Source organism: Pongo pygmaeus, chromosome 16 (assembly GCF_028885625.2).
Source record: "Pongo pygmaeus isolate AG05252 chromosome 16, NHGRI_mPonPyg2-v2.0_pri, whole genome shotgun sequence".
In the NCBI taxonomy this organism is placed as follows: domain Eukaryota; kingdom Metazoa; phylum Chordata; class Mammalia; order Primates; family Hominidae; genus Pongo; species Pongo pygmaeus.
The window spans coordinates 33137114-33161400 of NC_072389.2; the positions used below are offsets into that span (position 1 = coordinate 33137114).

The following is a 24287-nucleotide window of genomic DNA, read 5'->3' on the forward strand; positions in this document are numbered from 1 at the left end:
CAACTGTTCAAACCGGGTGCAAATAAGGCAAATGCCTAGCTGTAACTAATGCAGCTGTTTCTGTACCTCACGTGTGTTTTCTGTACATCTCTTTCCTTTTTCTGTCCATAAATATTATCTGACCATGTTGCACCCCCCCAGAGTTGCTCTGAGCCTATTCTGGCTCTGGGGGCTACATTCTTTGCTCAATTAAACTCTTAAATTTCATTTAAGTTTCTAACTAAACAAGTATTTGTTGTTTATCTGAAATTCAAGTTGAACTAAGTGTCCTATATTTTAATTCGGCAATCTAATCCTGGCATGGAAAGACCCTGAAGGAATTTGAGGCAGAGGAATAACATAATCTAATTTAAGATTTAATAAATACATTTATTTATAAAATTTAAACTCTGGGTTACTATAAATGAGTTTAGAGGATTTCGAGGCATATAAATAAGTCCCAGGAGCATTTAGAGAAATTCATGATGCAAAGTCTCCATCTAACAGGCACAGCAGTTGGTGCAGATGAGATGAGCCTGATGTCCAACCGGCCTGCAGGAGCCATGAGCTGTCTGGCACTTCCTTGACTGCACCTTTGCATGGTTATTTATATGTTATGTTATCCAGGCCTCTCATGCCCAGTATCTCCTTCCGTCCTGACCACATCCTTGCGTGGAAAGTAGGTCAATGGTAAATATGCAGTCGTTATGCAGATGTAGAAACGGAGGCTCAGAGAGGTGAAGTGACCTACCCAAGGTCACACAGGGAGGCGGCACAGGGCCAAGGTTACAACTCAGGTCTCTGCAACTCCAAAGCTCTTTCCCCTCTTCCTCACTGCTCTGGGTTCTTCAAGGCATCCAGCCTGCAGTTTATCCATGCCGGAGGCCTGCAGGCAGGTCTGGGTGTGGGGCGCAGGAAGGAGCCCCCAGGGACAGCTGCTGGCCTTGGTGCCTGTCTGTCTTAGCTGAAGCCTGGCGTGCAGGTGGCGGACCCTCCTCGCCTCCTGGGCTGTGAAGAAGGAAGCGGCGATGGCGTGCCGCAGGCGGCGGGCGCAGGCCTCCAGGAGCACCATGGAGCCCGCCCCGCCAGGAGCTGCAGGGCCCCCGCGGCCAGCGGGGCGGCCGCGCGGGGACGCCGGGCCGGTAGCAGTGGGCACGAGCGGAGCTGTGGACAGAGACGAAGGGGCTCTCCGGAGGCGGCTGGTTGAAGAGGAAAGCGATGAAGCCCAGGACGGTGTATGCCACCTTGGGAAAGGAGAAAAAGGCAGCGTCAACTCAGGACCCCTCTGGCCACTCCCCACCTCTAGAGGAGGCTTGTCCAGCTTTCCCTGCCTTCATCTGCAAAATGGGTACAGAAATAACCCTTTTCCCAGGGTTTGAGGAAGACCCAATGAGACTAGGAGTCTGAAACAGGTTCTTTTGCCAAATAAAAATCACCATACAAATGTTACTATCGGTAGTATCTTTGAGCAGAATATTTTAGAGCAAACAAATTGTTGATGGATGTTTGCTCTTGCTGAGTCCTTAGTGAATACTTTAGATGTCCTATTCCATCCAATATGCACAATTCTATGGGTCGAGCCCAGGAGGAGCCTAATTTAAAAGATGGGAAGTGGCCGGGCACAGTGGCTGATGCCTGTAATCCCAGCATTTTAGGAGGCCGAGGCGGGTGGATTACTTGAGGTCAGGAGTTTGAGACCAGCTTGGCTAACATGGTGAAACCTCGTCTCTACTGAAAATACAAAAAATTAGCTGGGTGTCGTGGTGCATGCCTGTAATCCCGGCTTCTCGGGGGGCTGAGGCATGAGAATAGCTTTAGCCCAGGAGGGGAGGTTGCCGTGAGATTGCACCACTGCACTCCAGACTGGGTGAAATAGCAAGACTCTGCCTCAAAAAACAAACAAACAAAAAAGATGGGAAGCCCAAAGCCACACATGGGTTACATGTGCTGACCCAGGGGTCAGTCTCAGCCAAGGTGGGTGCCTGTGTCCTGCTTATAAGCACTGGGTACTGCAGTTTCCATGGGTATGTCCAGGTGAGGAAGAATGGTATTTAGAGAGGTAGGGAAGAAAGAAGGTCACCATTTAAACTTTGGAACCAACCTGGGTTGGATTCTGCACTAAGCCAGGTGCAGAAGGATAGCCTGCCACACCCCAAATGGTTCAACTGAATGCAGGAGAAACTCCCAAACCTTTCAGAAAAGATGAAATAATGTCAAAGCAATGAGCGGGCCTAGCCAATTTATGCTTTCCCAGAGGGTCAGAGAGTGCCAGCCACAAAACTTGCAGAGTGAGGGCCCACAGCTTGCAAGAAAATGCTGGAAGCAATGGTGGGGCATCTCAGGCTCTGGAAGGCACAGAGAATGATATTGCAGGAAAATCCTCAGAGACTGACTCCTTGGCCAGAGTCATTCAGAAAAGTCGGCTTGAATGTTTTAGGAAACCCATCAGATTACCTCCCTTCCTTCCTCCCTCCCTCCCTTCTCCCTCCCTCCCTTCCTTCCTCCCTCCCTCCCTCCCTTCCTTCCTCCCCCCTTCCTTCCTTCCTCCCTCCCTTTCTTCCTTCCTCCCTTCTTTCCACCCTCCCTCCCTCTCTCTCTCTGTTCTTTCTTTTCTTTTCTTTTCTTTTCTTTTTTGGAGTCTTGCTTGCCCAGGTTGGAGTGCAGTGGAGCAATCTCAGCTCACTGCAAGCTTTGCCTCCCAGGTTCAAGTGATTCCCTCACCTCAGCCTCTTGAGTAGCTGGGATTACAGGCATGCATTACCAGGCCTGGCTAAGTTTTGTATTTTCAGTAGAGACGCGGTTTCACCATGTTGGCCAGGCTGGTCTTGAACTCCTGACCTCAGGTGATCCACCCACTTTGGCCTCCCAAAGTGCTGGGATTACAGGCGTGAGCCACCATGCCCAGCCCCCTATTTTTCTTTTTATGTATACATGAGAAAGATATGACAAAATAAACCTATGTTAAATAATAAGTGAACTGTTTTATACAAATACAATTAAAATTCTAAGTGATAAGAAATCCTTGTGTCAAAATTGAATTGGCAGCATTTTCTGCCCTAAGGATACATAAAATAATGGTGTAACTTGTAATTGATGACTATCTGAGATTTGGCAAAACACAGTCAATCAGGGAACATACTGAGAACATTGCCCTTTACTGTGATGTAAGAAATGCATTACAGGCATGGTGGCTCATGCCTGTAATCCCAGGCATGTGAGGCTGAGGTGGGAGGAGTGCTTGAGCCCAGGAGTTTGAGACCAGCCTGGGCAACATAGTGAGACCCCATCTCTAAAAAAATTAAAAATTAACTGGGTGGTGGTGGTGCCTGCGTATAGTCTCAACTACTTGGAAGGCTGAGGTAGGCAAAGTTGGAGGCTCCTTTGAGCCTAGGAGGTCAAGGCTACAGTGAGCTGTGATTGCACCACTGCATTCTGGCCTGGGCAACAGAGTGAAACCCTGTCTCAAAAAAGAAAAGAAAAGAAATGCATTTTACAGCACCTTCAAAGCACAGATTGTATTGTAACTGAAGAAAATACTCACAAAGCCATACACTCCCTTATTGCCTACAACATAATCTTATAATTTTCCAGTCTATTCTATTTCATTAAAAGCCTGTCTATGACTCCTTAAATTGATTAAATTGATTTTTTGCAGTTCGAAAAATATTTTCTTAGTGTGTAATAAGTACTTGATAAATATAAGCTGTTAATATTATTAGCTCAGGGTCTGACACTTTGATATGTTTTAGGCAATGGACTTTTGTGTGGGATCTCACTACTAAAAATAAAAAATAAAAAGATCTGTGGCAAAAGAAAGGACTGAAAGACACAACTCTTGATCTGATAGTAATGTATCTGATTACAGCTTGACAGTAAATATTTTCTATATCACTGTTAAAACAGTAAATGTTTCAAGCTTTGCAGGTCATACAGTCTCTGTTGAAACTACTCAACTTTACAGCCACAGACAATACATTAACAAATGGCATGGCTGTGTTCTAAAAAAAAAAAACTTTATTTACAAAACAAAGAAGCCATTGGATTTGTCCTGAAGGCTGCAGTTGGCTGCCTCCTGATCAAGGCCATTCCAAAGCCCTCCTCCAGTCTGATGTAGACAGATGTGAGCTATTAATAGCAGCCACCCTTTATTAAATATCTCTTATGTGCCGTGGAGCTTACTAGGTACTTTAAGACAATACCACATCATAAGATGCACAATAGCCTCATAGGGTTAGGAGCATTGATCCAATCTGTACAAATGAGGAAAAAGGGGCTAGGACATGCTGCCACTTGTGAAAAGTGCCCTTGGGGGCAAGTCATTTTAAGGTGTCTGGGTGTCAGCATCCTCACCTGCAGTAGGAAGTGAAAATAGAACCCACTTCCTAGGGCCGTTGTAGGTATCCGATGAGTCCCTCTGCCCATGGTGTGGGGCCCCATGGCTGATTCAAGGGCTATTTCTTGGAGGCAAGTCAAATGTAATCACAAGCCAAGGGTTTAACAGACCCTCCCCCTTCCCTCAAGACAATGACTCCCTTCCCTCTTCCCGTCATCACACATCATACTTGACCGTGAGTGTGATGGGCACAGTTGGCAACTTCTGATTCCAGTCCACGGTTGCCTGTGCCAGAAGGAAGGCCACATGGTCTGTGGCCACCAGGAGCAGGGCAAGCAGCCCCAGCCTTAGAAGACAACTCAACAGTTCCTCCTGTGACAGCCTCAGCCGAGCCGCCTGCAGCAGCCAGCTGGGTGGAGGGGCCACGCGGTGTGTGGCCTGGGCCTGTGATAACCACTGGGTCAGCTGTTGTGTGGCGCAGATATTGTCAAACCGCAGGTCCATCAGGTAGCAATGGAGGTACCATGCCGACTCCACGAGGAGGCCCAGCATAAACAGCCCCGTGACCATTCGCTGGGTCCTTAGCGCTGCTGCCCGGGCCAGGGACTCCAGGCCAGAGAAATCCTCCAGGACCTGCTGAGTGACCCTGAGCATGTGCAGGTAGAAGGCAGAGCCATTGTCCTGGGCCTCAAATGTCAGGCCCCAGCTGCCCGCCTGGCCTGCGGGGCCCAGAGCCCTTGATGCTGTGTGCAGCTGGTGAGACTCTACAGGGATCCCTCGGTGACACACCTCAGCACCTGCCCGGCTGCACCCGCATTGGCCAGGATGTTGGGCACCACAGCAATGGCCAAGGTGGCAGTGCTGTAGGACAGGAGCAGCCGGCAGCCCTGCTCCATGCCCAGGGTGGGCACGCTGAGTGCAAACAGTCAGCGGACTGAGGGCACCAGGCCCAGGCTCAGGAAGACCAGGAGGCCACAGACAGTGGCCACCATGGCTGAAGGTCCAGGAGGATAAAGCAGCAAGGATGCCAGCCGGTGATAAGCCAGACCTGCAGCAGCGTCAGCCAGGGAGGCACACAGGAGGAGCTGGGTCAGCAGCTGGCCACAGCTGGCTGGAACAGGCTGAGAGAAAGCATCCCAGGCAGACTGCAGTGGGGCAATGGCCTTCCAGAGCCCCAAGTGCCAGGACCTCCACCTGCACACAAGGAAATTGAAGAGCATCTCTATCAGGAGGTGGGTGAGTGTCTGTCCACTGCCCCTGCCCCACAAACCCATCACCCAGCTTTGCTAACAGACTCCACCCTTTTAGTTATCCAGGTGGACCCATCAGAGTAACTCACTCTATAGCCACGTAGCACAAGCTGAACCAATCAGAGCCTTCCCCAAGATTATTCTCTCTGGAACTGTCAGAAAAGAGCCCAAGTCCCATGCAGTTCCTGAAGATGTGAGGATGAATGCCTGCCCTGCTTGAGTCCATTATTACAGTTTTGTGAAGGCAACTGGTCCAAGAGAATGAAAGAGTCATGGAGTGAGAAGCACAGGTGAAAGAAAGAGAATGAGTAAGAGGAGACAGAAAAAGTGAAACAATTTCACTTGAATTCATAGTCTTGGTGGCTTGCTGTATGATGCTGGACCTTCTGTTCTTTCTGGACTTCAGTTCTTTCTGGACTTCAGGGTCTCCTCTATAATTTAGGAGTGAAGAGGGTGGACTAGTGGGCCTGTGAGTAACTTTTATATTCTATCATACTTTATTCATTCAGCAAGCATTTATTAAGCAACAACTTTGTGCTAACCACTGGAGAAACAGAAGTGAATAAAACAGAAGTCCCTACCTTCATGGGGCTTGAACTATGATAAGACCGATGGCAGAAGAATAGTAAGGAAAGCTTGGATTCTGAACACATTTTGTTGGCAGAGTCAACAAGATTTGCAGAGGCTGATTGGTTGTGCAGAGAAAGAGGAGAATCAAGGATGATGAGGAGCTTTTGTGTCTCAGCAACTGGAAGCACTGAGGTGTCATTTCCTAAGATGAGAACTCTGTGGTCAAAACAGGTTTGAGTGGAGGGGGACAGAGGAGGAATTCAGTTCAGAACTCTTAAATTTGAGATTCAGATGAGCCATTCTGTGGAGCTTTTGAGAACGTGGTTGGAAATAGAAGTCAGAAATTTAGAGGGGAGGTCAGGCTGGAGTTATAAAGTTGGGAGTCATTGATTTATAGATGGCTCCCAACTTTATATCCCTACCTAAAGCTATGGTGCATGATGATGTTCCTCAAGACAGTGTGCCGCTGGGGAGGAAAGACATCCAAGGACACGCCTCAAGCCACGTCAAGGTTAAGGGTTCTTAGATGAGGGAGGAACCAGCAAAGAAGACTGAGAAACCAATGTGGTGCTTAGGAAGCCAAGTAAACAAAATGTTTCAAGAAGGGAGTGATCAAGTACATCAAATGCAGCCAACAGGTCAAGAAAGATGAGGACCGAGCAATGCCTAATTAGCTGCTTAGCAGACACAGTTGACCTTGGCAGGGACAGTTTGGTGGCTTTTTAGGCCAAAACCTAACTTGGGCTCTTTTCTGACAGTTCCAGCAAGAGACTGGGTCCCGGAGAGACTGGAAGGAGAAGAATAGGAGACACAAATAAAGACATCTCTTTCCAGTAATTTCTGCAGTAAAAGAGCAGAGAAATGAAACAGTGGCTGGTAGCTACGGGAAACTGGACCAAGATAATGATGTAAAGTGAGGAAATCTATAGCATGTTTACAGGTGGGAGATCTCATCAAGAGGGGAGACGGTGACAAAGGGGAGACTCCCTGGAGTGGCATCTGTAGGAGTAGGGGGCAGAGGGTGAGACTGAGAACACGCAAGGTGGGGCTGGTCTTAGAATGGAGCAGGGGTCGTTCATCCTTAATAGCAGGTGGGAAAGCAGAGGAAATAGGTACAGATGATGGTGAATGAACAGGCAATGTGTGTGCACTTGTGAAAAGTATCCTCTGATATACACAGAACAGAGTAATGTTAAAGGGCATGAACTCTGGACTGCTTGGGCTCAAATTCCTGCTCCATCACTTGCCAGCTATGCGACCTTGGGTCCATATCATAACCTCTCTCTGTCTCAGCCATCTCATCTGTAAAATGGAGCAATAAAAGCAGGCACCTCCTGGGGTCACTTTGTTCCTGGCACATGGTAAGCATCACATCAGCTATTATCTACCACTAGAGTCAACTCCACTGGGGCAGGAACTTTGTCCCTTTTGATCACTAATATGTCCCAAGTGCCTACAATAGTGTCTCCATGTAGTGGGTGCTCCAAAAATATTCATTGAGAGTAGCATGACCAATTGCTTCTGTTTGCTCAGACTGGCAGGAAGCAAGGTCAGCAGAGAAGGTGAGATGCTGGAGGAGGTGATGGATGCTTGAAGAGGAAGAAGGAAGTACAAAATGGTTGCCCAGGAAAGTGGGAGAACAAATGAACTAGGGTAATAACATATGTGCTGGGCAACACTGAGGCCCACTTGAGGTTGAGATCATACATTATGTTAAGTGAGAGCAGGCAGAAAGGTTATATGGGAATAGGGTTTTAATGGGCAGGGAGGGTAATGGGGAGGCTATCGCTGTGTTGGTTACAGGCATAGCTGCTGACTTGCTCCACCATCGTCAGCTTGAAGAAAAGCATGTGACTGGGTCTAGTTGATCCACGTACCTCTGATCCCCTGGCCACAGTGACTGGTGCGGGGATTGCACCTGACCGGAGGTGGGCCAAGAGAGCTTTCCTTGGGGGTTTGCTGCAACGACTGAAAAAAACAAAACAAAACTGCTCTTAGTTGCCTTGAATGCTAAGCTGGTAGGAGGGATGCCCCGAGTCTTGGGGAACACCATGTAGTGTGAGTCGGCCGGGGATGAAGGCAGCACAAGGAAAACAGTGTTAGGAAACAGAAAGAGAGTCCCAGTGGCCTTGCTGGAGTACCTGGATCCAGACATGCCTGAAGCCCAAATCTATGCCGGACCACACACTAGAAAATGTCTGTTTTTCCCAAGGCAGTGTAAGATCAATCTGTCACTTGCAACTCAATGAGTCCTGACTAATACAGAAGCCTTTATCACAGGGAAATAATCCATGCAAAGCACCTTACACAGGGCCTGGCACAAAAGAAGGATCCTCTAAGACTGCACCACTTGTTACTCTGATGACACATATGTCAACGATGTAAATGTTCACTCGAGTCTCCTCTGTGCCAGGCTCTGTGCTGACCCCTGTGGACACCAAGATGAATTAAGTCCTGGTCCCACTAAAGGAATTCACAGTCTAATTCAGGAAACTTAAATAGATCATTAGAGTTTAAGTTCATTAAAAAAGAATTCTGAGCACGGTATGCCTGGGCCTGGACTGTGGTAGGATAGATGGAGAGTGACCCAGTTTTACCTGGGAGTCAGGAAGACTTCCTGGAAGAGGTGACATTCCAGCTGGGGGTGGAAGGACAAGTATCAGTTTGTAGGTGAAGAAGGGAGTTGGACATCCCTGACAGAAGGAATAGTGTGTGCAAAGGTCCTGCACTCTTACCATCCGGAAATAGGGAGTTGGGAGGACCAGAACAGTGGGAAGCTGAGATGCAGTGCGGCCTGTGGGGCTGGAGTGGAGGTCATAATCTTGAAACCCTAAAGGCTGAATCATATGCAAATGTGCTTTATTGTGGCCCTGTGGGGGTGTGTGTGTGTGTGTGTGTGTGTGTGTGTGTGTGTGTGTGTGATCTGCCCCCATTTGGAAATAAATAAGTTTCACATTAAAATCTGGGTTTCCATCTTTTCTTGAGAGATGAGAAGACCTGGGTTAGAGCTCCCACCTTTGCAACAGGTAGCTGGAGCTGAGTATCCACTACCCCCTTCCACAGGGGAGCAACCCGGCAGACTGCGCCCCACTAATCAATGAATGAGCCTGTTGGCACTCCCACAGGTGTATCCCCTTCCCAGCTCCCGAAGGCATTTGAATTTTGGACTAAACACCCCCTTCTACTATAGGCATGCTGCCTGAACGGCAGTGCTTTCAAGCAGGCGGTCGCTGGCCACCGTGGCAGGTGGAGAGGAAGTGGGGGAATCGCTGGGACTTGGAATCCCTGTCGCTTCTGCTTTTCCACTTTTTAACGAAGCTCTCCTGGTTGCCTTGTCCTGCCCTTTTTGGGGTCCACCTCCCAGAGGGTTGGGCGAGCTGCCTCATCTTCTGCCCACAAGCAGGAGCGGGTGGAAGGTATGGGAAGAGAGAAAGACAGCCTTTCCAAGCAACGTCTCTAATCTTTGTAGGAAGGTAGAATTAGCCCCATTTTACAGAGGAGGAAACTGAGGCACAGAGAAACCATACAGCTCCCCTTTCGCTCCCACTCCCTAGTTGTGTGCCTCCAAGGAGAGCCTGATCCCTGCTCTTGGAACTGCCAAGTGCTGTGAGCAGTGGCTCTGGTCTCCTTCCGCAGCTCCCTTCCTGTCTTTAGCCTGACTTGGACCTGGCTTCAAATCTCAGCTCTGTCACTCGCTAGCTATGAGACCTTGGGCAGGTGACCTCGTCTCTCTCTGCCTGTTTTCTCCTCTTAAAAAAGGTTAATGAGACTGGGTGCAGTGGCTCACACCTGTAATCCTAGCACTTTGGGGGTCTGAGGCAGGTGGATCATCTGAGGTCAGGAGTTTGGGACCAGCCTCAACATGGTGAAACCCTGTCTCTACTAAAAATACAAAAATTAGCTGGTTTGTGGTGGCCTGTACCTATAGTCCCAGATACTGGGGAGGCTGAGGCAGGAGAATCCCTTGAACCTGGGAGGCAGAGGTTGCAGTAGGCTGAGATCGTGCCACTGCACTCCAGCCTGGGCACAGAGCAAGACTCCATCTCGAAAAAAAAAAAAAAAAAAAAAGGTTAATGAAAATAGCAGCTAACATTTATTGAGCACTTACTGTGTATCAGGCGCCGTTTTCAACAATTTCCCTTCAAATTCACGGAACCCTTACTTTGAACATCCCTTTATGGTAAGGATGTTATTTTCATTCTTCAGCTCAGAAAACTGAGACTCAGAGAGCTACGTCGCAACCACACCACTCAGCTGTTAATGGTACTGCCATGATTGCTAACCAGCAGGCTGTCTTCAGGCTATACCAGTTAGCCACTGGGCTCTGCTGCGGCGGAGGGGATAGTTCACAGACCTCGTGATTACTTCATAGTGCAGCTGGTACTGCAAATAGTAGGTACTCAATAATGTAAATTCCCCATGCACACCCTCTGCAGTTATTGCCCTGCACGTCTGCTATCAGGCTGTTCTGAAAGCCAGTTCCTACCTGGATTGCCGACACCTCTCCAGCATCTCTGTACCCCATCACTCCCAGCAGGCTTCCCCTGAGCCCCCACTCTGTGGGATGGACCAGTTGGGGCACAGCAATTTTCCCTTATAAGGACATGTTGCCTGGGTCACTCTCAGGCCTGAAGGGGAATGTCCTGCGGCTTGGATAGGGGAAGTGACATTCTCATAGTCACACAGTGATTGAATGGAATACCTGTGGCCACAACCCTCAGAGGGCCTAACACCCTTCCCAGACCTCACCCCCTGCAGGACGTTAGACCAGCCACCAGGTCTGCAAAGAACTAAGTACACGAGGCTGACCAGCAGCAGCAAACTCGTGTATCCACCCACAGGGGCCAGCCTTCTCAAGTTATGAACAAAGCAGGACAAATGCAAACAGCAGTGAATTGCAAAGTGTAGCCCCCCACTCCCTCCTGTCTGAGCAGTTGTCACTCATCTCCAATTGAGGGTCAAAGCCTCTTGAAAATGAGGCCCACCGTGACCAGATTTTCCAACTTTTCTAAAGACGCCAGTCATTCTCTTTTTCATGTAAATGCCAGCTTTTTTTTTTTTTTTAATGAAAGACTATTGTGCAGACCAATCTTAACAGGTCTCTGGGCCCAAGCCAGCATGAGGACCATCAGTTTTCACCTTCTGCAGGAGGCCTTAGTCAGGCCTGCTGTCAGCTGTCTGCCTGCAAGGAGGTGTCTAGCTATTCCCCAAAACTGCAAGGGCCCTGGACTGGAGGCAGCAGGCCTGAACTCAAATGCCAGCTTTGCTACTTACTGTGCTGTGTGACCTTGGGCAAGACACTGTCCCTCTGTGAAGTTGTGCATCCTCTGCTATAATGAGGGGAATATAGTACCTACTTTAAGGACCGTTTGAGGATTCAATGAGATAATGCACGCAGAGTTTTCATTAAGCAATAAGTAAATGCTTATGCCCCGTTCCCTCCTACCTGTGCTGACAGCTCTGCTGAGTGAGCCCCTGTCTGCTCACATCTGATTGTTCAGACTTTTGATGCTCACCAGGCCACCCTGGCTTGGATCCCATCACATAGCAAACTTCAGGGCATTGTGCTGGTCAGACGAAACAGTCCTAGAAGCCAGCCACCAGCATTTGCCCAGTTTCTGCATGGGCACTAGGGAGCTGGTTAGATAAGGACCAGGCAGTTCATTTCCAGAAGGCCTCGGGTAGATATGTAAGATTTGGAAGTGTGGGGGCAAAGGGAGTGAACAGGCAAAAGATATTTGCGGCTTTTCTCGGTACACGTAGGCAGTTACCTCTGTCTATGTAAGGCTGGCCTGACCTCAAGGCCCACAACATCCAGAAGGGGCTTCTGAATCATCAAAAATAGAATCAGCATTGTTGAGGGGAATTTGTGGATGGAGGATTCAAAGCCATAAGACACAAGAAGAAGAGGAAGAGGTAAGCCTTCAGATCTTCCTGGAGAGCCTGGTCTGGGATCAGAATCAGAGATCCATAGAATGTTATTTTCAGTAGAGATGGAGTTTTGCCATGTTCCCCAGGCTGGTATCAAACTCCTGGGCTCAAGGAATCTGCCCACCTCAGCCTCCCAAAGTGCTGGGGTTATAGGCATGAGCTACTGCACCCAGCTGCATAGACTATTAGAGTCATTGAATTCTTCAGCCTTCTTCAATGTTGCCATTGGTTTGAGATGGTTTGAGAACATGGAGAAGCAGCCAAAACCTTCCTATATTGCTGGTGCTATCCAATAGCAACAGTACGTGAGCCACCAACTCGAACCGTATGCATAATTTAAACTTTTCTAGTAGCCCTACTCACAGTCCACTGATTCAAATGTTAGTCTCATCTAAAAACACTCTCACAGAAATATCCAGAATAATGCTTGACCAAATATCTGGGCACTATGGCCAAGCCAAGTTGATACATTACATTTTTTAAATTAAAAAAAATTGAATTTTAAAAAACAGATATTAATTTTAATAAAATATTTTAGTCGATGTAACATATCAAAAATATCCTTTCAACATGTAAACAATATAAAAAATTGACAGGATATTTTACATCCATTTTCTCATACTACAACTTTCTACTTGTGACAAATCTCAATTTGAACTAGCCACATTATAAATGTTCAATAGCCACACACAGCAAGTGGCTCATGTGTTGCACAGGGCAGCTATAGACCATTTCCATCATTACAGAAAGTTCAGTGGGCAGGGCTGCTCTAGGCCATTAGAACCCGTGACCGCTAATGCTGAAATGGACGTCCCGGATCATGCAGTCCAAGTGTCATAGATTCAAGTGCTTTCACAAGCCAGGAAAGTGACAGAGTTGAAAGAGGAGAGCCAGTGTAAGACACTGAAGAGTGGTGGGGACTGAGGCTAATGAATGTTTATGTTCCAACTTAAGATTTCCTCCACAAACTACTCAGCTCCAAACAATTGTTGTCAGGTGCCAATGAGGGTCTCATATTGCTAGATAGATCTGGTATTTTCCTTTCTAAGAGAAGCAGAAATCCAAATTTTTATGTAAAATCTCCTGAATTTTAATGACTAGCAAATAATAATTTAAAATTCATCAGGGGTCGGGCACAGTGGCTCATGCCTGTAATCTCAGCTCTTTGGGAGGCCAAGCTGGGAGGATAACTTGAGGCTCAGGAGTCCAAGACCACCCTGGGTAACATGGAGAAACCCCATGTCTACTAAAAATAGAAAAATTAGGTGGGTGTGATGGCGTGCACTCCCAACTACTCCGGAGGCTGAGGTGGGAGGATCACCTGAGCCTGGGACATGGAGGTTGCAGTGAGCTGAGATGACACCAGGCCACTGCACTCCAGCCTGGGCCACAGAGTGAGACTCTGTCTCAAAAAGCAACAGAACCAAACAAACAAACAAAAAAACCTCACAGGCGAGAGGACAAACAAAACCTGGCTGAGGGCTGCCACCAGATTGCAAGCTCTGATGTGGTGTCAGCCCTTTGTGCCGCATTCTTCTCAAAGCTTGTTTCTCCAGACCCCTCCCCATGCTCCTCCTCCCTGCCCTGCATCATGGAGGTGGACCTGGATGGGCTGCATCAAAGCCCCTCTTGCATTCTGGCTCCTGTTGGTGCAACACATAAAATTTCATGTGTCAATTTGGCTGGGCCATGGTGCCCAGAGATTTAATTATGCATCAGTCTTGATGTTTCTGTGAGTATGCTTTGGGATGAGATTAACATTTGAATAAGTGGGCTTTGAGTAGGGTGGATCACCCTCTAGAACGTGAGTGGGTCTCATCTATCAGTGGGAGGCCTGAATATTGCAACAGACTGACCCTCCCTGAGTAAGAGGGCGCTCTGCGGCAGTCAGCCTTCAGATTCCAACTGCAGCACTTTCTTGGCTCTCCAGCCTACTGGTCTCCCATCAGATTTTGGACTCACTAAGCCTCCACAATGGTGTGAGCCAATTCCTAAAAGAAATCTCTCTTTCTCCTCTCTTGATGAGATGCACACACACACACACACACACCCGGTTGGTTGGTTTCTCTAGAGAGCCCTTACTCCCCAGCAGGAGAGCTGAGGGATGGAGGAGAGGAAGAGCCCACCCTTTCCTGCAGCCACCAAGAGCCGGCTGTGTCCCTGGAACCAGATCCCATCAGGGATCTTGCTCCCTTGAGGCCTTGGGCTGGGAGGTGCTCCTCCACTCCCCCTCCCTGATTTCTCAGCACTGGGGTCCCACACTTTTCCTGTAGTCCTCCTACTCTCTGCTCACCTTGCAACTTGACCTTTTACTAAACTCTCCACAGATTAGCTAGTTTGCATGCTTTCTATTTCCTCTTGAGACCCACCTATGTGCTCTCATTTCTCAGATTAAAAAAGTCAAAATCCAAAATAGTAGGCCAGGTGCAGTGGCTTGTGCCTATAATCCCAGTGCTTTGGGAAGCAAAAGCAGGAGGACTGCTTGAGGCCAGGAGTTCAAGACCAGCCTGGGCAATATAGCAAGACTCTGTCTCCACAAAAAATAAGAAAATAAGCCTGGCATCGTGGTGCACAACTGTAGTTCTATTTACTAAGTAGGCTAAGGTGGGAGGATCACTGGAGCTCAGGAGTTCAAGGTTACAGTGAGCTATAATTGCACCCTGTGCCCCAGCCTGGGCTACAGAGCAAGACCTAGTCTCAAAAAAAAAAAAAAAATAGTAAAGAGATCTGCTCAAGGCCACACAGCGTGTTAGAGATGGAGGCAGGATTCCAATGAGGCTTATTGAACTCCTTGTTTAGTGACTTTTATTTCATCTCTTCTTTTACACCTACCATCACCACCTCCATTTCTCCACCTACTTGACTTTGTATCTGTTTGACACCCATACTGGAATATGTCTATGTCTAATCTGTCACTCTGTGTACCTGTAGCTCATCACCTTTGCATGCTCCTGTGTTTTTCTTAGTGTATTTCCTCTATATTTTATTTAAATACTCCCCCGGTGATGGCCACCAGGGTGGCCTCAAACAACAGTGGCACAAACGTCCTTTGTCACTGTCTCCTTAGGGCCCATGGGGTGGTTTCCTGGGTCATAGGAAATACAGATAATGAATACCCCTAATTACTGCCAAGTTGCTGGTCGGGCTAACAGGGTTTCTGTTTCCTTATATCCTACCAGGACTTATTGTCCACTTTTCTTGTTTTTGCCAGTCTGATTGGCATGTTGTTGAATTTTATTTTAATTTGCACTTATCTGCAAATTATAAACACACAGGTTTGGGTATCTCTTCACAACCCTGTTGGCCATGTAGATATCCCTTTTTGGGATGATATTTCACAACTTTTGTCCACTTTTCTCTTTGGGGTTATGGTAAATGGCTTCCAAACATGGCAGCCCACTGTCCCTCCCCTCCCTGGTGGATGCTGCCCCTGCCATCAAGGGCTGGAGTCTATTTCCCTCCCCTTGAACCAGGCTAGTCCTGTGGGCTACTTTGACCAATAGAATTTGGCAGAACTGACATTCTTAGACTTCCGCATCCTGCCCTTAGAGGGCTTTTAGCTTCAATAGTTGTCCTCCTTGAAGACCACTATCATGTAAAGAGGTCCCGGATAGACTCCTGCAGAAGCCACGTGAAGAGAGACCCTGAAGCGTCAGTGGCCATTGCAGAGCTTCCAGCCCTAGCAAAACTCCCAGCTCATGGGGCAGAGGCAATGCCATCCCTGCAGAGCTCTGTCCAAATGCAGAAAAATGAGCCAAGAAATTGCTGTGTTTCAAAGCTGTAAGTTTGGGGATGGTTTGTTATGCAGCCACAGAGAACAAAAACAAGGTTTCGTTTCTTTTGTTTGTCTTGTCTTTTCTAAGTTGAGGTGCTCCTCATATCTTGTGGACATGAGCCCTTGGTGTATTCCAAGGACTCTGAACCAGGCCTGCCACCTCCTTGCTCCCATGCCGCCATGAGCACACTGTAATGGTGCTGCCTTCTACCCGCAGATCTTCTTTTTCACTAAGAATGGCAAAGCCCTTCAGGCTTCAAGGACTGAGTAACATCCGATCAGAGCAAGCTAGGATGGCTTCTCAGGAAAGCTGCAGAGAGACCTGGTAACCAGAAGAGGCAGAATCTAGATATCCAAATGCCACAAAGTTCCAGCTCAGAGCACCCAGCTAAGTGAGGCAATCTGCTCATCTGAACCTCTGCACTTGCAGTCCCCCTGCCTGGAAGGTTCTCCCCAGAGGCTCCCCATCACTCCCACCTTCTCCCTTCCTCCCATGTTGCCATAAGCATCTGGCTGACTCCTTTAGGTCTCAATCCAATGCCTTCTCCTCAGAGAAGTCCTCCCCAATCACCCTGGCTAAAGTAGCCTCTGAGTCAGTTTATCATCTCGATCAGTTTTATTTTCTTCTCAGTCGGCATCATGACGCACAGTATTTTATTTATTTGTTTATCTTCCTATTGCCTGTCTCCCCTGCCAGTGTGTAAGTTCCACGTTGGGGGGACAATGAACCAGAACATGACAGGTTCCCAATAAATGTTTATTGAATGAATAAATGGAAGAAGGAGTGAACAAAGTAATGAACGAAACAGACCCCAGATCAGAGGGCGAGATGGCTTTCTCATTAATTCTGGTGCAGATTCAAGCAGCAAATATTTACTGAACACTCGCTATATGCCATAAATTGTTCTAGGAACTGGAGTTTCAGCAATAAAAAAAGTACCATTTGTATTTTCATAAATTTATATTCTAGAGGGAGAGGAAAATAATAAGAAAATAATTTATGCAGTGCCCTAAGTATTAAGGAGAAAATACAGCAGAGTAAGCGGGTGGAGGGTAATGAGGGTGATATTTTAGACAGAAGGTTAGGAAAGCCTCTCGTGGGAGGTGACACCTGAGCAGGGACTTGAATAGAGTAAGTGCGGAAACCAGGCATATATTTGGAGGCAGAGTGTTCTGGGCAGAGGGAACAGCATGTGCAAAGGCCCCGAGGCAGGAGAGTTTGAGTAGATGGCTAGAGAGTGGAGGGAAGAGCAGAAGAAAATGAAGTCAGAGAGGTCAATTCTGTAGAATCTCCAGCCCAGGAATTTGGGGCTCTGAAGCTCTCTTATGTTCAGAAAGGCAAATCATCTCCAGGTCCAATGTTGATGAACATTCTTTATTTCACAGTATTTTTAACAGAAGTCTTTGAAATCATGATTCATCTGGTTACAAATCCCACCAGTTTCTCTTTGAATGAAACTCTCGCCTCCAGTCCCATACAAGCGCACCTCCCGCCAGCCCCAGTGGGTTGTAACTGTGATCCAACAGAGTGCTCTGCTTGGAAAGGAGGTAGAGCTCAACCTCCAACTCAGAGGGCCTCTCCCAATGCTCTCAGGAAAACGCCCATGGTTCACTCGTGCTGTATCAAGAATGAGTGCAGCTGGGCCCTGCCTTCCCAGCTGGCCAAGGGCTCGTAGGGGAATCTCCACCCTCAGAGGCTTAGGAAGGGGAAGAGTGATGATTCAGGGCCCCTGGGCTGGTGTCTTTTCTGACACTGGGCTAACACTGGGCCATTCCATTCAGCAGACACTTCCTGAGGACCTGCGCTCTTCACTGGGATGCCAGAATGCTTCTGCTTGGAACAAAGAGGGATTAAACCTTTGAGGGCAGACACCACTTTCATCCTTAGGCTCATGGGGACGTCTCAGTTTCACCCATATGTAGAAGGGGACAATCATTTTGCTTGCCTGAGGCATTTCACCCTCGCCTTTTACAAGGCCCCAATTTATCTTTTGACTTTTCTCTCACCCCTGACAAATGGGGCCTTTGATAATTAAACATGCTTACCGCTTAAGGTGGGGTGTGGGGAGGTCAAGGCCACCTGCTGGGACAGGAAGCAGCTGACTGCCCTGCAGCCACAGAGGCCCCTGGGGGCCACATGCAAGAAGGTCCTGGCTGGAGGGGTCATGGGTCACCCCATGTGAGGGCAGGACCCAGGCCTGGCCTGATCCCAGAATTATGGCCAAACTGACCCAGATGAAACAGGAGAATCCTAAATCTCTTGGGTCGAGATGTCAGCTGGGGTTTTTAGAACTTCCCCTGGTGTGCTCAGGAGCCCAGAGAAACAGCAAAGAGGCTTTGCACAGTCTCATGTCCTCAGAAAGCCATTTGTCCCTTTCCCTGTCTCCAAGGATTAAAAAAGAATCTCTGACTGCTGGTTATCGGCAGGGGTAAAACAACTGGTGCAGAATGGACACCAACTAAGCAAAAACACACACGGCTTGTGAACAGCTGGAACAACTGGTCTGGAATACTGTATCCCAGGAAAGTGATCTTGAAAGACAAGGTAGTCTCTCCAGTGTAATCAAAAGTAGTCACTGGGGGATAATGTTAGCTGTGCCCATGGGAATGAATAGCTTCTCATCCCAACTATACGAGACAAACACTGTGCCACATTTGCTCAGTGTTGACAAAACTGGGCTCTCTTGCATCCTAACGATAAAACAGCTCACTGATAAAGGAGCGTATTTCTCAGGCAGCAGATCTGAGAGATATCCGGGCCTTGAATTGCATGAGAGAGAGAGAAAGTGTCCTAGATAATGGCTCGTGGACCCAAGTAGACCACTGGAGGTCACCCTTGCTTGCTGCATATTGGATTACAGAAAAGAATTATTTGATTGTTTTGTAGAGTCCTAGCAACAGGTGATGGTGACAGCCCTTTGAGATGGTTCAGCCTTAAGGGAGTCTCCCAGGTGGACTCAGAGGGTCCAAAATGTGTCCTTGGCCAAGGTGCGTGGCAATGCTGTGACACTGATGGAGTGCATATCAGCCCACTCTGGGAAGGTGCCCAGCTGGAAGATGGTCTGTGCCTAGGTATTCATAGCCAAACTGAGCAACAGGACACCCATCAAGTTCATCAGGAGGCCTGTCCACACCTGAAATAAAGCCCAGACAGAGGGAGGGGTCAGCACCTGACCCACCATACAGATGGGAACATTCAGACTCAGAGACAGGAAGTCACTCACCCGCGATCACACAAACGGGAAGTGATGGAGCCAGGACACAGACCCAGGTCGGTCAATGCCTGGGCCCTTCAATCTTTACGTTACCCTAGGCTGTCACTCAAAAACTTGCAAATGTCCACCTTCATTGATGGCCTCTAGGTTCCAGGCACTGTGTGCTATGCAGTTGTCATAGGATTATGCCATTTAACCCAGAAAGCAACCTTACAAAGGTGATTCTTATTAATCCCCATTTTATAGAAGAGGAAAATGAGACCTAGAGAAGTTGACTTGCCGAAGGTTATCTAACTTGAAAATAATCTTGTCTGATCATTAAACACCCGTATCCCACACACATATACACACACACACACGCATGTACAAACACATATATGTACACATATATACAGACATACACACATACACACACACTTCAGGTTCAGTCCAGTCAGGGAGTCTTAGTCAAGGCTACCCTTGTCCTATTGGGAAGCATTTTTCTTCTGTTGGTGGCGAAAGTGCCTGTCTCCTCCCCACCCTGGCTGGCCTCTTGGACCGCTCAGTCCACCTTGGGTTGAAAATCCGTTTTCCCACATGGGTCCTCCGGCTGCCCCGCCTTCACATAGCCCAGCCTGAATCACATGGTGAGACAGTTACTTCCTTTCCAATTCTCCATCTGTCTATTCCTCCCAGAGAAAGTCTCTCTTAGGGGTGTGATAGGAAAATAAATCTTGGGGCTCCCAAATCACTAAGCTGAAGGGAAAAGTCAAGCTGGGAACTACTTAGGGCCAAAATGCCTCCCATTTTATTCAGTCATCCCTCTGCTCACTGAGATGAATGCATATCTGATTGCCTTATTTGGAAAGGCTCATCAGAGACTCAAAAGAATGCGACCATTTGTCTCTCATCTACCTGTGACCTGGTAGCCCTTCCCCTCTTTGAGTTGTCCCGCCTTTCCGGACCAAACCAATGTTCATCTTACATATGTTGACTGATGTCTCATGCCTCCCTAAAATGTATAAAATCAAGCTGTGGGCCAGGCTCGGTGGCTCATGCCTGTAATCCCAGCACTTTGGGAGGCCGAGGCGGGTGGATCATGAAGTCAGGAGAACAAGACCATCCTGGCTAACACGGGGAAACCCCGTCTCTATTAAAATACAAAAAATTAGCCGGGCGTGGTGGCGGGCGCCTGTAGTACCAGCTACTTGGGAGGCTGAGGCAGGAGAATGGCACGAACCTGGGAGGTGGAGCTTGCAGTGAGCCGAGATCGCGCCACTGCACTCCAGCCTGGGTGACAGAGTGAGACTCTGTCTCAAAAAAAAAAAAAAAAATCAAGCTCCATCCACCTTGGGCACCATCCACCTTGTGCTCCATCCACCTTGGGTGCGTCTCATCAGGACCTCCTGAAGCTGTGTCACAGGCGTGCGTCCTTAACTTTGGTAAAATAAACTTCCTAAATTTACTGAGATCTGTCTCAGAGTTTTAGGGTTCACAGGGGCCACAGTGGCTTCAGCACTTCTCTGCTCCTGTCAGTTGCCCTTTTAACAAGGAGAGGCCCAGAACCTTCTCCAGGCAGCTGCTATCAGGGAGAGCTTAATTCTTTTGTTTTTGCTGATTTGCATTTATTTTTAGACTTACCAGCCATGGCGTATATTAATAATACCAGTTTTCCATTGATGCATGCACTGGAATACTCTTAAGGTTTTTGTTTTTGTTTTTTTTTAATGTCAAGCTGATTTAGTAAAGGTGTTAAATAAATATTACCACGGAAGGGTGGAGGACATACTGTGTGTGCTGTCCTGCGTCTCTTCTAAGGGCACAGAGGTGGAAGCCCTGGCACCTTCGGAGGATTAGAGGGAGCCCAGCCTACACGTTGGGGAAAGTGGCGGAGGACTGAGTCTCCCTTTGCCAGGGCTCGAAATTCCTGCTGGTCCCATGTTAGTTACGTGATTAACACCTAACTCATTACTCTCAGGGGCAAACCTGCAGATGGGCCATCCCTGCCTGGGACTGGCTGACCGGGGGTGCCCCTTGTACCCCTCCACATCTCTTGCAAGTCTCTACCTCTTGAGGACTCTCCATTTATCTGGCTGTCTTTGTTCTCCAAATGTGTGCTGTTCGCATTGCTGCCCTCTTCGCTGTCTTTTTCTCTAAGTATCCTCCCTGCTTGCACACTTGTCCCTCCCACCCTAACAATCCACTCCAGCCAGCAGCCAAAATGATCTTTTACAGACAGAAGTGAAATCACGTCATTGCCCTGCTTAAAACTCTATCAAGGGCCCCAACTGTGGTTTGAATAAGATAGGAAGTCTGTGCCCCGCCCCCGCTGTTCCCTGACCCCGCGTCTCCAACCTCACCCTTCCCCAATGCCACTGCAGCCACCCCAGCCTCCTGGCCCTCAATTTCTGGAGCACTCGTTGCTGTTCCTCACTTCCAGGCCTTTGCACTTGCTGTGCCCACCGCTGGGACTGCTCTTCCCCTTTTTCGTTTCAAGCCTGGCTGCTTCCCATGTCACCTCCTTGGAAAGGGCTTCCCTGCCACCCCTCTCCCCCGTCCTCTTCCACTTCCTCATGTTTTATTTCCTTCTGAGCACCTAGCAATATTGAAATTTACATAATTTAAGAAAATCTGCTGAACTTGTTGACGTCTGTCTCCACCAATAGAAAGCACCCTCCTTGGGGCCGGGCGTGGTGGCTCACGCCTGTAATCCCAGCACTTTGGGAGGCCGAGGTGAGCGGATCACAAGGTCAGGAGATCGAGACCATCCTTGCTAACACGGTGAAACCGTCTCTACTAAAAGTACAGAAAAATTGGCGGGGCGTGGTGGCTGGCGCCTGTGGTCCCAGCTACTCCGGAGGCTGAGCCAGGAGAATGGCGTGAACCCGGGAGGCGGAGCTTGCAGTGAGCCGAGATCGCACCACTGCACTCCAGCCTGGGCGACAGAGTGAGACTCTGCCTCAAAAAAAAAAAAAAAGAAAGAAAAAAAGAAAAGAAAAAGAAAAAGAAAAAAGAAAGCACCTTCCTTAGAGGCAGATCTGTGTCTCTCCTGCTCTGTAGTGCTCCCAGTGGCTGGAACATAGAATGCACTCAGTAAATACTGCTGAAATGAATGAATGAACAAATGAATGAGCGTCTCTGTCTCTCTGTCTCCTCTCTTCCCTATTTACTCTGTGTCTCCCTTTCTGCCTCTCTCTCACTCTTGCTCTCTCTCCCCATTTGTCCTGCAGGGGTCTTGTGCCTGGAGGGCCTGCACGCTGAATCCGTTAAGCAGGACGCCCTTCTTGGCTTTGACAGCTTTGGAAGGATTATTTGCAAAGCCAGTGGAGAGGGAAGAGGCTGCAGGAGTCAGGAGCGGGGAGGGAGGAGCTGGTTCAGCAGGGAGCTTCCAGGAGAGGGAACACATTGCCAATGGCTGGGCCCTGCTGAAAGCTGGTGGGGTCCTCCCACTGCTACAGTCCTCAGCTTCTGTCTCCTCCCCAGCTGGCTGGGCACTGAGGCCCACCCCTGAGTCCCAGGGTGTGTCTGCTACTTCTCTCTCCTGAAGATTCTGGGCCCAAAGTAGGGTCCAGAGGGAGGGGGAAGTCCCTTGTGCTTGAAGCAAATTTTGGAAAGTAATCAGTAAGGCAGTGTTTCCTGAAATTGTCTAAGTGTGAGAATCATCCCATAGTCTCTGCTAAAATGTATGTTCCTGGCCCCACTCAGAAAGACCTATTCAGAGATTGGGGAGTGGGGTCACGGTGCAGGAGTCCTGCATAGAGGCCTTGCCCCCCACCGCCGCTGTCCACCTACCTCCCAGGGCCTCTGCTGGGAAATGCCCAGACTCAGCATGTCCTTGACCAGCAAGTGTCCAGTGGCAAAGGCGATGGAGTTGGGGGTCGTCGAGACTGGGAGCATGAAGGTAAAGGAGCAGCCGACTGTGCCCAGAATCATCAGATACGGGGGCTGCATTCTCAGACGGATGGCCTGGGCCCAGGAGAGGTGGGAGAGAACAGGAGAGAGACCAACGCAGAGCGACCACAGCAAGAGAGAGAGAGAGGCAGTTGGAAAGAGGGACACAAAGACGTAGAGACAGAGAGACAAAGACATCCACAGAGATTGGCAGAGTGGCAGAGAACAACAGGGCCAAGTAAGAAGACGGAGTTAGAGAGACAGAGAGAGAAAGGCAGTCAGAAAGATACATGCATAGGCAGAAACAGACACAAGCAGGTAAGAAGAGAACCAGATCGAGAGAGAGGCGGAGAAAACATTCCCAGGGTTGGTGACATTCAAAGGCCACATTGTGATTTGATCAGGGATGGGCTGGGGTGATGTACCTAGAACACTCCTTCTCCAATGTGAGAGTGCAGAAAAGCACTTGGAAGGCTGGTTAAAGCCCACGTGGCTGGCCCCACCTCACCCAGAATTGCTGATTCAGTAGATCTGGGGTGGGACCCAAGAATCTGCATTCCTGAGATGTTCCCCTGTGCTGCAATGCTATTGGTCTAAGGCCTGTACACTGAGAACCAGGGCTTTAAAACACTTCCCCTGCCTGCTCCTTCCCTCAGCCAAACAATCTCAACCCAGAGTTGGCCTCCAGATACATCTTGTTGGGGGCATCCCTAGATTTCAGTGAGAAAGGAGCTCACGAGAGCATCTGTTGGCATCTCTCCCAAATTACTAAGACTGCTTGTGTGAAACCCCCCTGTGGGCTGGCCTCAGTTAGTGGGCCACCAGTTTGTCACCTCTCCCGCCTACAATTAATATTGATCACCTCTCTGGCATTTTACTTAAATAGGATGCTTTTGGTCCTTCTCGGGAATTTTTGCAACCCAAAGCATATTTATTTTCTCAAAAAACACTAAAATCACCCTCTTGGGTGTAAAATGTTTTTTGATTTTGATGATAAGCAAAGTTTACAAGAATGTGTCATTTGCAAGTGTCTTTTCCAGCAAAAGCTGCCCCTTACAGACTTGGCTGGGTTCTACGCTCCCTCTTCTCCCGCATACTGCCCATAGCACTCCCATTTCTCTCAGTCTCCTGAGGACTCCCACCCAGTACTGCTGTAAAATGGCGAGCCACTTTGGAAGGCAATTTCCTCATATCGAACAACATTTTAAATGCACATGCTCTTTGACCCAGGAATCTCAGTTATAGGAATTTCTCTAGATGTAATCAATGACACATAGACAAGGCTCAGGTGATGCAACGTTGTTGAATAACAGCAATGTCTGGAAATACCTATATTTCCACTGGGCAGAGCCATTGCTTAAATA

General features: G+C 48.4%; 1 pseudogene; it reads right to left on the bottom strand.

The window, feature by feature from the left end:
• Positions 1–598: 598 nt before the first annotated feature.
• LOC129014581 (osteoclast stimulatory transmembrane protein-like) lies at positions 599–18005 on the bottom strand (annotated as a pseudogene).
• Positions 18006–24287: the final 6282 nt, after the last annotated feature.